The sequence below is a fragment of the Geotrypetes seraphini genome, chromosome 2 (assembly GCF_902459505.1).
Source record: "Geotrypetes seraphini chromosome 2, aGeoSer1.1, whole genome shotgun sequence".
In the NCBI taxonomy this organism is placed as follows: Eukaryota; Metazoa; Chordata; class Amphibia; order Gymnophiona; family Dermophiidae; genus Geotrypetes; species Geotrypetes seraphini.
In genome coordinates this window covers 111835406-111848035 of record NC_047085.1, presented here as the reverse complement: position 1 = coordinate 111848035, position 12630 = coordinate 111835406, and positions in this window count along the sequence as shown.

Genomic DNA, 12630 nt, shown 5'->3' with positions numbered 1-12630 from the left:
ACCGTCTGGGTCGTCCTGTCTCTAAACGGACGCTGTCCAATTGGCTTGCTGCCTGTATTGCGTTCTGTTACGCTCGGGCCGGCCTCTCACTGGAAGGTGCTGTCACGGCCCACAGGGTCAGAGCTATGGCTGCTTCTGTGGCTTTCCTCCGTTCCACACCTATAGAGGAAATCTGCAAGGCGGCCACTTGGTCCTCAGTTCACACGTTCACTACTCACTACTGTCTGGATGCCTTCTCCAGACGGGATGGACACTTCGGCCAATCTGTGTTGCAAAATTTATTTTCCTAATGGCCAACCATCCCTCCTCCCTCTCTGTCAGCTTAGAGATCACCCATACGTTAAGAATATGCTGCCTGCTTGTCCTGGGATAAAGCACAGTTACTTACCGTAACAGGTGTTATCCAGGGACAGCAGGCAGATATTCTTACGACCCACCCACCTCCCCGGGTTGGCTTCTTAGCTGGCTTACCTTAACTGGGGACCACGCACTCCTCCGTCGGGCGGGAAGGCACTCGCGCATGCGCGGTGCGGCCAACTAGAACTTTCTAGTAAAAATGTCCGTACCGGGGCTCCGTCGGTGACGTCACCCATACGTTAAGAATATCTGCCTGCTGTCCCTGGATAACACCTGTTACGGTAAGTAACTGTGCTTTATTGTTAGCTGATATCGGACTTTGTGTTCTCATTGCTGTTCCAAATAATATTGTATCATATGATAGTCCAACGTGATTATCTAATACTTTATTAATTTGGGGCCAAATTAATTTCCAAAAGGAATTAATGCAGGGACAAAAGAATAGTAAATGATCCAATGTCCCCACTTCTATCTTACAATGCCAGCATCTATTAGATCTACTACTATCTAATTTCTGTAATCTCGTAGGGGTCCACAAAATTCTATGTAATAAAAACAACCATGTTTGACTCATAGATGCTGACCTTGTAGTATGTATTCTCCAGGACCAAAATTTTTGCCATTGAGATGCAGAAATTGTCTGTCCTATCTCAATACTCCAAATGTCCCTAAGTCCTGTCCTTTTTTTTTTTAATTTAAAAATCCATATATAATCTTATACCACTTTGCGGCTTGGTGTCCTAGAAAATCCGCTTGAAAACAAAGGATTGGTAAACTATAATGAGTGTCAAGATTCTTCCATTCAGGGAACCCTTCCTGAATAGCCTGCTTCAATTGCATCCATTTAAAATATTGTGTTTTGTCTAATTCAAATTTTTGTTGCAATTGTGAAAAACTAAGCAGTGATCCATTTAATATTACATCTTTTAAGGTACGTATACCTGCTTTTATCCATTGTTTCCATACTATTTTAAATCCACCAATTTTGATCCTGGAATTTATCCAAATAGATTGATTTAATGTTTTAGCCAATGGATCTGGTGATAAATTGTTTATAAATCTTAATGTTTTCCATGTATCTATTAGAATTCTGTGATCTTTATATCTTTTAGGCATTGTTATACTAATGAAATGTTCTGGATGTAAAGGGAACATGAGGCGCCATTCTAAATATAACCAATCGGGTATATTTTCCATGAGATCTGGGAGGATCCAATACATACCCTGTCTTAATATATAGGCTTGATGATACCTATAGAAATTTGGAAAATTTACCCCTCCCTCCTTGATTGTTTTTTGTAATGATGCTAAAGCGATTCTGGGTCTTTTCCCAAACCAAACAAATTTTGTAAGCACACTGTTTAATTTTTTATAAAATGACCCCTGAAAAAATATTGGGATCATACTCATTTGATAACAAACCACAGGTAAAATCATCATTTTAATTGTTTGGACTCTTCCCCACCAAGAAAGATGTAAAGGATTCCATTGCTCACACATTTCTGTTATTTTCTTTAATAAAAGTTTTTCATTTTCTTTTACTGTGTCATCAATTGTAGATTTTATATGAATACCTAAATATTTTATTCCTTCATCTTTCCATTTAAATGAAAATGAGTCAAATAATCCCTTAGTACAATGGATGTTAATTGGAAGAACTTCAGATTTTTCCCAATTGATTTTATAACCAGAAATTTTTCCAAACTTTTCTATTAAGTTAAGTAGATGTGGAATGGTATCTTCTGGTTCTCTTAAATATAATAAAATATCATCTGCATATGCAGATAATTTAAATTCCCAATTAGAAAATGTGATTCCCTTTATTCCCTTAGTTTGATTTATTGCAATTAATAAGGGTTCCAGAACGATATCAAATAGTAAGGGAGATAAAGGACAACCCTTAGCAAGTTAAATTTATTAGATAAGTTATTATTTATATTTAATCTTGCTCCAGGGGAGCTATATAATGTTTGAATCATTTTAATAAAGCCAGGTCCTACACCGAACCATTCTAAAGTTTGATACATAAACTTCCATTCCACTCTATCAAATGCTTTTTCTGCATCTAATGATATTAGAAAAGCTGGATCATTTAAATTTTTTGCTAAATTTAAAGAGTGAAATGCTAATCTAGTGTTATGTGAAGAATGTCTTTTAGCAACAAATCCTGTTTGATGTACATCAATGATAAAAGGAAGAGCTTTTGCTAATCTTATAGCCAACACTTTAGCAATTAATTTAGCATCTACATTCATCAAAGATATAGGCCTATAATTTGTTATCAATGTCGGATCCCTGTTTGGTTTTGGCAAGACAATTATAACAGAATCAGCCATAGTTCCTGATATATTTCCATTATTTATTTGATATTGCTATAAATTTAATAGATAAGGTAATAAAATATTTTGAAATGTTTTATAAAATTCAACAGTATATCCATCTCCACCTGGAGCGGATCCAACTCTAAGAGCTTTCAATGCTATTTCTATTTCTTTTAAAGATATATGTTCTTCTAAACTTCCTTTTATATGATCCGGAATATTTGGTCCAATAAATGATTTTAAAAATTCTATACCATCATGTTCTTTATTTTCATAAGTATCAGAAGTATATAAATCCTTATAAAAATCAAGAAATTGTTTTATTATATCTTCATTGCTAGTGTGTGTATTGCCCTGTTTATCCTTAATTGCTATAATCTTAGATTTTCTTTTTTTTGCTTTAATGAAATTTGCTAATAATCTTCCAGCTTTATTTGAATTTCCATAATACTGTACTTGTCGATTGAACATATCTTTCCTTATAATTTGAGAAGAAATCTCATTATATTTAACTTTTATTTTTAATAATTTCTGCAAAATATCATATTCCCATTTATCAATTAATTTTTGTTCTAATAATTTAATTTCATGTTCCAATTCTATAAGTTGTTTTTTAAGTTGTTTTTTCATATATGCAGAATATGATATAATATTTCCTCTCATTGTTGCTTTATAAGCATCCCATAAAATTTCAATATTTATATTATCCGAATTATTAATTTGAAAAAATTCATGTATTTTTATTTTAATATCTTCTATAAATTTCATGTCTGCAAGTAGAGCATTATCAAATCTCCAAATTGGTTTAGAATAAGCTGATATATCATTCTGTATATCAATCCACACACCAGCATGATCTGAAATAATAATAGGATCAATAATTGCTTTTATTACTTTTTGTGCTATATTATTAGAAACAAATATATAATCAATTCTTGAAAATGATTTATGGACCTGTGAGCAAAAAGAATATTCCCGATCATTAAAATGAAGGATACGCCATATATCAACTAAATTACAAGATTGTATTAAATTGTCTAATCCTAAAGATTTCATAATTTTACTTGGTTTTTTATCCAAAATAGGATCCATTACAGCATTGAAATCTCCTGCTACTACTAAATTAGAAGCAGCCAGTGGTAGTAATATCTGTTGAATATTTTTGAAAAACTCCATTTGATTTGAATTAGGAGCATATAAATTGAATAAATCCAGGGTTGTATTTCTCAGATCCATTTTAATATGTACCCATCTTCCTAATGAATCAAATTTTATTAACTTAAAGTCTGCTATACATTTCTTATTTATAAGAATAGCTACGCCCGCTTTTTTCCCTAAAGCAGGAGCAAAAAAACATTTGGAAACCCAACCCCCAATTAGTTTATTAGATTCAAACCCTGCAAGATGTGTCTCTTGCAGGAAGTAAATATCCGCATTTTGCTTTTGAAGAAAACTTAATATTTTTTTCCTTTTAATTGAGTGATTTAGATCATTGACGTTAAGGGAAAAAATTTTGATCGCCATTTAATATATTAAATAAATTTTGATTTGAATTTTAATAAAAAATTTTTGATCAGACATCTGCACATATTTAACATAAATTTCATTTCTTATTTTTAAATCCTTATCCCTAAAATTTATATTATTTTTCCCCACCTTCCTTTTCCTCCCCCCCTCCCCACCCACCCTTTTAATTAAAAATTGTGTATACTTGGAATCACGCATCATAGATCGATAATAAAACACTCCATAAAGACCTTTTCTTATTATAAAATATCAATTAAGTCATTAAATATTTAAGATAAAGTTCAAATAAATAATATTAAATATATATTGTTATATTGATGATACAATACAATTCAAATTTATTGCAATTATGAAAAAAATCCTAAGATTCTATATTCTATAATTATATCCTTGTAAACTTAGAATATATCTAAAAGAAAAGATATTAATTTCATTTTTGTTGTACTTCTATTTACTATTTTGTTAATATGATATTATTACATTTAAAAACCTTTAAAAACAGCTAATCAGCAAAACCTATATTTCATTTTATATATTACTATCATATTATAAGTATGATGGGAACACAATGATACGTGTCTGATGAATTCACGAGCAGAGAGCCCTCCCCCATGGAAGAAACCACCACAGAAGCACACACCATCCTCATATGTCACTATCCTTTTAGGTTATATTATATATGTCTAGAAGAGAGGAGAATCCCTTTATAAAAAGGGATTAACGAATATGTTTTAGTCAAACTTTGTTCTTGTAAGTAGTATTCTGTTCTAATCTTCCGTTTCCTCTTCTTTCTTCTTTCTTCATTTCCCGATATAATCCAAAAGACACCAAGAGCTGGGATTTAATCCATTGTATTTTTTTTTGGAAAGTAAATATAGAACAATTATATGATGTATCGATGTCATTTGGTTGTACTTCCATTAGTTTTGAAACTATATTGGTATTTCCGGTGATTATGTTATATCCATTGTTCGTAGTTCCTTTCGCATTGTCTTTCGGGAATGTGAGTTTCTTGAATTCAATATGAGTTTTTATCTTTTTCTCGTTCTCTTCTTCCGGAATTTTTTTTTTTTTTTTTTTAAACCATTCCTATCAATATATTTAGCATGTGTCTCCATAGTAACCTCCCCAACAGGAGAAACCACCCGCCCGATAAACATCTTATTTAATTATTTTAATTATTAATCACATAATCATCATATTCCCATCATATACATTCTAAAAACTAACAATATTCTTTTATAGGTTATAGAATTATAATGAAATTTCAATAAATTCTTTTCACTAGAAATTAAAATCTTTCCGGTTTTTTTTCCAAATTTACATAAATAATCCACTTAGAGAAATGCCGTATCACTGTTTCTACTGACTGAGACGACTGGTAGCAACTTCACATATACATATTGGGACTTTCACTGCCATTGGGCTTACAAATTATATTATATCTTTTAACTTAGTATATTGTAACATCACTTAATATGTTTAACTCTTCCATTATGGAATATTGATTTCATTCAATTCCACTCAAGAATATCGTTAATAGAATATTTGAGTTGATTGAAAAACATTCTATACCGTTATTTTTCAAATCATTGCTATCTTTCCATTATAAAACAAAAATAATCTTTTTTAATAAAATATATTTCACTTATCTAAATATAGAAATGAAAGATGTATCATTAAAATTAAGAAGACATTGGAATATCTTGATTTTGAATAAAATTTTCCAATTTCTCTGCATCATCGAAAGTTAAAGTTTTATTTCCAATAGTCACTTTCATGTTAGCAGGGTAGACTAATCCATACTTTGCTCCTAATTCTCTTAACTTTGGTCTTAAATCGAGCATCTTCTTCCTTTTTATAGCTGTACTTTTAGCGAAATCCGGTACAAGATGAATATATGCGTCTTGATATTTCAAACCTTTGTTTTTCTTTGCCAGCTGTAATACTTCCATGACCTGTTGGTGCCGCAATAGTTTAAAAATAAATGGTCTTGGTCCGTGTTGATTTACTGCTTTTTTTAACGGCACTCTATGTGCTCTTTCAACCTCTATGGGAAACTTTGTTTGTAACGGAAGTAACTTGGGTAATAAATTTTCAATAAATGTAACCGGATTTCCTTTTTCTGCTCCTTCTGGCAAGCCAATCAGACGGACATTACTTCTTCTTTCGCGATTCGAATAATCTTCCAGCTCTTTAGTGAGTATTTCAATTTTTTTCCTGTCCGTTTGGCTATATCTTACTTCTTCCTCTACTGTCAACATTCTTTCTTCTAAGTTGTTTGATTTTATTTCTAACAAATCCATCTTCTTATTTAGGGTAGAGACATCTTCCGTTAAATCAGTAACTTTTTTAGTAATAATTGAGAGCATTTCTTTAATTTCTTTTAGTTCTTTCATAACCTCTACATCTGGCATTTTTAATCCGCTCTCCTGTTCAGGTTTTGCTCTCTTACTGCTACCCGATACCGCAAAGTCATTTTTGTTCTGTTTTCCAGTTGCCATCTTTTTTTCTTCTTTATTACTCATGAGACAAGTTAGATTTTTATAAATTCTTCAATTTCTTACGACTTATTAATTCTTTCAAGGTCTTTTTGTACGGAGCTCTCCTATTATCCGACCGTCTTCATGCGCGTCCAAGCCACGCCCCCCCCGGGTTTTTAATCTCTTATGGAAGGATATATTTAGTTTCAATGTGTTAATTCAAAAAGCAGATCATGCTAGGTAAGGACAGCTTGATATGTTAAGTTTTGTTTCAGAACTTCAGTGGAAGCAGTAGGAATTTTAAAAAGTCAACCAGTTATGGACCAGGCCTGGTCCTTGTCCTTATACCTCAGAAACTTCTCAGAAATCTTGTCCACTATAAGCAGATACTATCAGCATTAGTGTGCAGACCATTTCATTTCAAGTGTGAAACTCAGTTTAAAGGGTCTGACAGCTCCTGCTGGAATAACTCATCCTCCTGTTCGCTGATGGCCAAGCTCTCCTACTCACCTACTACCTCACATATTTTATACTTCCTCGGAGCTGGACACCTTTCTTTTCATCTATTCTTTCCACAAAATGTTTATTTTTCTTTGGATCCCTGGGTACATGACATCTACCTTCCAAAGATCACTTTGATAAACAAACTACTGTATTTACTGAACAATACCTGGTATAGCCATACACACAAGAATATAAGAATAGCCTTACTGGGTCAGACCAACAGCCCATTCTCATGGTGACCAATCCAGGTCACTACTTTCTGGCCAAAAACCAAAAAGTAGCAACATTCCATGCTATTGATCCAGGGCAAGCAGTGGCTTGTCCCATGTCTTTCTCAATAACAGACTATGGACTTTTCCTCCAGGAAATTGTCCAAACCCTTCTTAAAACCAGCTATGCTATCCACTCTTACCACAACCTCTGGCAATGCATTCCAGAGCTTAACTATTCTCTGAGTGAAAAAAAAAATTCCTCCAATTGGTTTTAAAAGTATTTCCCTGTAACTTCATCGGGTGTCCCCTAGTCTTTGTAATTTTTGACTGTAACAACTGGAGATCTAACATAAAAATCTACAAACTGATAAAAGACAAATGTAAAGCATTCTACTTGTCTAAAATCAACTTATCTAGCACTAGTTCGAAAGGAATCAATACAAAAGAGCTGTTCAACTTGGTTACAAACTTATTTGACGCCACACTCAACTCATGCACAATATTAAACCACCTTCAGTAAATGATTTAGCACAGCATTTCGATTCAAAAATTAAAAACCTAAGAAACAACTATTCGACAAATGACACTAATGATCATCAAATAGCTAACATACAAGGAAACCATGGAACCACGGGGTGCAAGGGGAGGTCCACCGATGGATCAAAAACTGGCTGGTGGACAGGAAACAGAGGGTTGGAATAAAGGGCCATTACTCAGACTGGCAATGGGTCACGAGCGGAGTTCCGCAGGGGTCGGTGCTGGGACCGCTCCTGTTCAATATATTTATTAACGACCTGGAGGCAGGAACAAAATGTGAGGTTATTAAATTTGCGGATGACACCAAACTATACAGCAGGGTTGAAAACACGGAGGACTGCAAAAATCTCCAAAAAGATCTGACAGCGCTGGAAGAGTGAGCCAAAAAGTGGCAAATGAGCTTCAACATAGGGAAATGCAAGGTCATGCATGTAGGGAAAAAGAACCCGATGTTCACTTACAAAATGGGGGGATCACCGCTAGGGGTGAGTAACCTTGAAAGAGACCTGGGAGTGATGGTAGACACATCATTGAAGGCGTCGGCGCAGTGCGCCACAGCCTCAAGGAAGGCAAACAAAATGTTGGGCATCATTAAGAAGGGTATCACGACCAGGACGAAGGAAGTCATCCTGCCACTGTATCGTGCAATGGTGCGCCCGCACCTGGAGTATTGTGTCCAGTACTGGTCGCCGTACCTCAAGAAGGACATGGCAGTACTTGAGAGAGTCCAGAGAAGAGCAACTAAGCTAATAAAGGGTATGGAGGACCTCTCATATACTGACAGACTGAAAAAGCTGGTGCTTTTCTCCCTGGAAAAGCAGAGACTTAGAGGAGACATGACAGAAACCTTCAAGATCATGAAGGACATAGAAAGAGTAGACAGGGACAGATTTTTCAAATTATGGGGAACCACAAGTACAAGGGGGCACTCAGAGAAATTGAAAGGGGGAAGGTTTAGAACAAACGCCAGGAAGTTCTTTTTCACCCAGAGGGTGGTGAATACATGGAACGCGCTACCGGAGGATGTGATAAGCAGGAGCACGCTACAGGGCTTGAAAGAAGGTTTGGATAGGTACCTGGAAGACAAAGGGATTGAGGGGTACAGATAGGAGTAGAGGTAGGTTATAGGGATAGGATTAGAGAATTAGAGGCAGTTACAAAATCAGTCAGGGACACTGTTCAGGAAATTAGGCCTGATGGGCTGCCACGGGAGCGGACCGCTGGGCAAGATGGACCTCTGGTCTGCCTCAGCGGAGGCAACTTCTTATGTTCTTATGTTCCTTTCAAGATTTAGAAAGGAATAATTATATCAAACTATATAACAAATACTCTAAATCATACTGCAGTCTGGATTCATGTCCCCCAGAAATTATGAAAGCAGCTCCTTTACAATTTAAACTATCTTTGCTGAATTACTTAGCCCATAACCTAAAAAATGAAAAATTCCTCACTAATAATGGTCACATAATAATAACCCCAATTCCAAAAAATAGCAAAGAATCATCAGCACTGGTAAGGTAACCAACTATAGACCAGTAGCATCCATTCCATTTATTGTAAAAATCATGGAAGGATTGGTACATACCCAACTGATGGAATATCATGATCAGTTCTCTCTCTTGCATGAAACTCAATCTGGTTTTAGACCTTTGTTCAGTACTGAGACGGTAATTGCGGCTATCTTAGATAATCTGCATCTCTTGTTTAGTAAGGGCTTTAATGCCCTGATCATGTAATTTGATATGAGTTCTGCCTTTGACCTAATTGACCATGGGAAAATGCTACAATGCCTAGATGCAATTGGTATTAGGGAAGAGGTGCTGGACTGGTTTCGAGGCTTCCTTATGTCCCGTACCTATCAAGTACGCTTCAATTACGATCTCTCCGATCCTGGAGCAATCCATCTGGCGTACCGCAAGGATCACTATCCCCACTGCTTTTCAATGTCTACATGTCCTCACTAGGTGCACAATTGATCCAGCTGGGGATAAAATTATTCAGTTACGCAGATGACTTCATGATCATCATTCCATTCACTAACTCTCTCTCGGAAATTACTCCCAAGGCATCAGAAGCACTAAATTTGATGGAGCAATGGATGACTGATTCATACTGAAACTTAATTCAGAAAAAACAAAATTTTTTGTAGCTTCGCCACACCCACTTGACTCCAAAACACCGCTATGCATCAATAACCTCAGTTTTCCTATTCAATCTACTATGAAGGTATTGTGTATAACACTAGACCAGTGCTTAACCATGAAGGACCTGGTAGACTCCTTAATCAGAAAGGGTTTTTTCACTCTCTGGAAACTTCGATACATTAGAGCAGGGGTGCCCAACGCGTCGATCGCGATCGACCAGTAGCTCAGGAAGGCAACTCGAGTCGATCGCACTCGTGTTGCCGTCCTGATCTACGGGCCGATCAGCCTGCCGCTGCTGAACATTAAAAAAAAACCCAAAAAAACCGGCTTGGAGATTCAGCCCCTAGCAAACTTATGCTCCGGGCTCTAACGTGTGAGTGCAGGCTTCTCTTCTCTTCCCTCCGAAACCGGAAGTTATGCCCGGGGAGGGGGAGGGGGGGAGAAGGGAAGCCTGCACGCACATGTAGAGAGCCCTGAAGCAAGCGTTCGCTACGGGCTAAGGCGGGAGACATGTTAGTGAAGCATTTCCTCTTCTTGCTGCCGGGTCCTGCCTACTTTCTGTTTCCGCGAAGGCAGGACCCGGCAGCATTTCCCCCAACAGTTCCTCGCGATGCTGGTCGGCCGAAGCAGGGAGAGGTTGGGGCGGCGTCGGCTTTTGGGCGTGTTATTGGCGTCGGCTTTCGGGCCTGTTATTGGTGGCGGTTTGGGTACTGGTCCCCGATGGCAGTTTGGGTCCCCGATGGCAGTGGCAGTGTCTTGGGGGAGGGCAGAGAGAAAGAAAGAAAGAAAAAGGGCAGGCAGGGAGACAGAAGGAAAGAAGAGAAACAGAAAAAAAGGAAAGGGAGGCAGAGAGAAAGAAAGGGCAGGGAGAGAGGAAGGAAAAGTTGGGGGAGGGAATGAGGTCTGGAGGAGAGGAAGCATACAGGCTAAAAGAAGGGAAGAAAGATTGGATGCACAGTCAGAAGAAGAAAGTGCAACCAGAGACTCATGAAATCACCAGACAAGGTAGGAAAAATGATTTTATTTTAAATTTAGTGATCGAAATGTGTCTCAATTTATATCTGCTGTCTATATTTTACACTAAGGTCCCCTTTTACTAAACCGCAATAGAGTTTTTTTAGCGCAGGGAGCCTATGAGCGTCGAGAGCAGCGCTGGGCATTCAGCGCAGCTCCCTGCGCTCTAAAAACTGCTATCGTGGTTTAGTAAAAAGGGAGGGGGGTATATTTTTGTCTATTTTTGTATGGTTGTTACTGAGGTGATAGTGCATAGAGTCATCTGCTTTGACCTCTTTGAAAAACCCTGGAATAGGAATGATGATTAACATTTTCTATGCGTACAGTGTGCGTTGTGTTTTTTTAAAATTTTATTGTTGGTAGATCATTTTGACTTGGTCATTTTAAAAGTAGCTCGCAAGCCCAAAAAGTGTGGGCACCCCTGCATTAGAGCATATTTTGATATGTCAGCATTTAGAATCCTGGTACAATCCCACTTACTAAATCAACTTGATTACTGTAACATTGCCTATTTAGCAATTTCCCAAAAGAATATGAGACGACTACAATTGGTGCAAAATGCAGCGGTCAAACTGATTTTCGGGCTGAAGAAGTTTGATCATTTGACACCTTACTACCGACAGCTGCATTGGCTGCCTGTTTCTGCTTTAAAGTACTATATGGTCTAGCCCCTAAATACATAACGACCTTTTCTCCTTCTCAGCCAACAGACATAAGAGAAGTTCACATTCGAACTTTGTTTCCCCTCCAGTCAGAGGATGTAAACTCAAAAGACACTATCAACACCTTTTCTCTCATCAGGCAGCATTATGGAGTAAAGATCTAGAACAATTGCTTACGCCTACTACCGTATTTTCTTGCATATAACACGCGCGTTATACGTGGTTTTTACATACCACGCATACCCTTGCGTGTTATACGCGTGAGCGCGTTGTACAAAAATTTTTTTACATAGTTTCCCCCCCGACGTCCGATTCACCCCCCCCCCCCCCGCAGGACCGCTCGCACGCACCCGCACCCCCACCCCGAAGGACCGCTCGCATCCCCACAGCCTCCCGACCCCCCCCCCCCATCATGTAGAAGCTCCTACCGGTGTCCTGCTGCTTCCTCTTGGCGGTCCCGACACCCGACACGATTGGGGCAAGAGGGAGCTCAAGCCCTCTTGCCCCAGCCAACTGCGGTATCCCCGACATGATAGGGACAAGAGGGAGCTCAAGCCCTCTTGCCCCCCAGACTCCCCGACACGATCGGGGCAAAAGGGAGCCCAAGCCCTCTTGCCCCGCTGACTCCCCAACTCCCCGACAATATCGGGCCAGGATGGAGCCCAAGTCCTCCTGGCCTGGCGACCCCACCCCCCGCTAGTTGTTCGGGCCAGGAGGGAGTCCAAACCCTCCTGTCCACGGCGACCCCCTACCCCCACCCCGCACTACATTACGTGCAGGAGGGATCCCAGGCCCTCCTGCCCTCGACGCAAACCCCCATCCCCCCAACGACCGCCCCCCCAAGAACCTCCAACCGCCCCCCCAGCCGA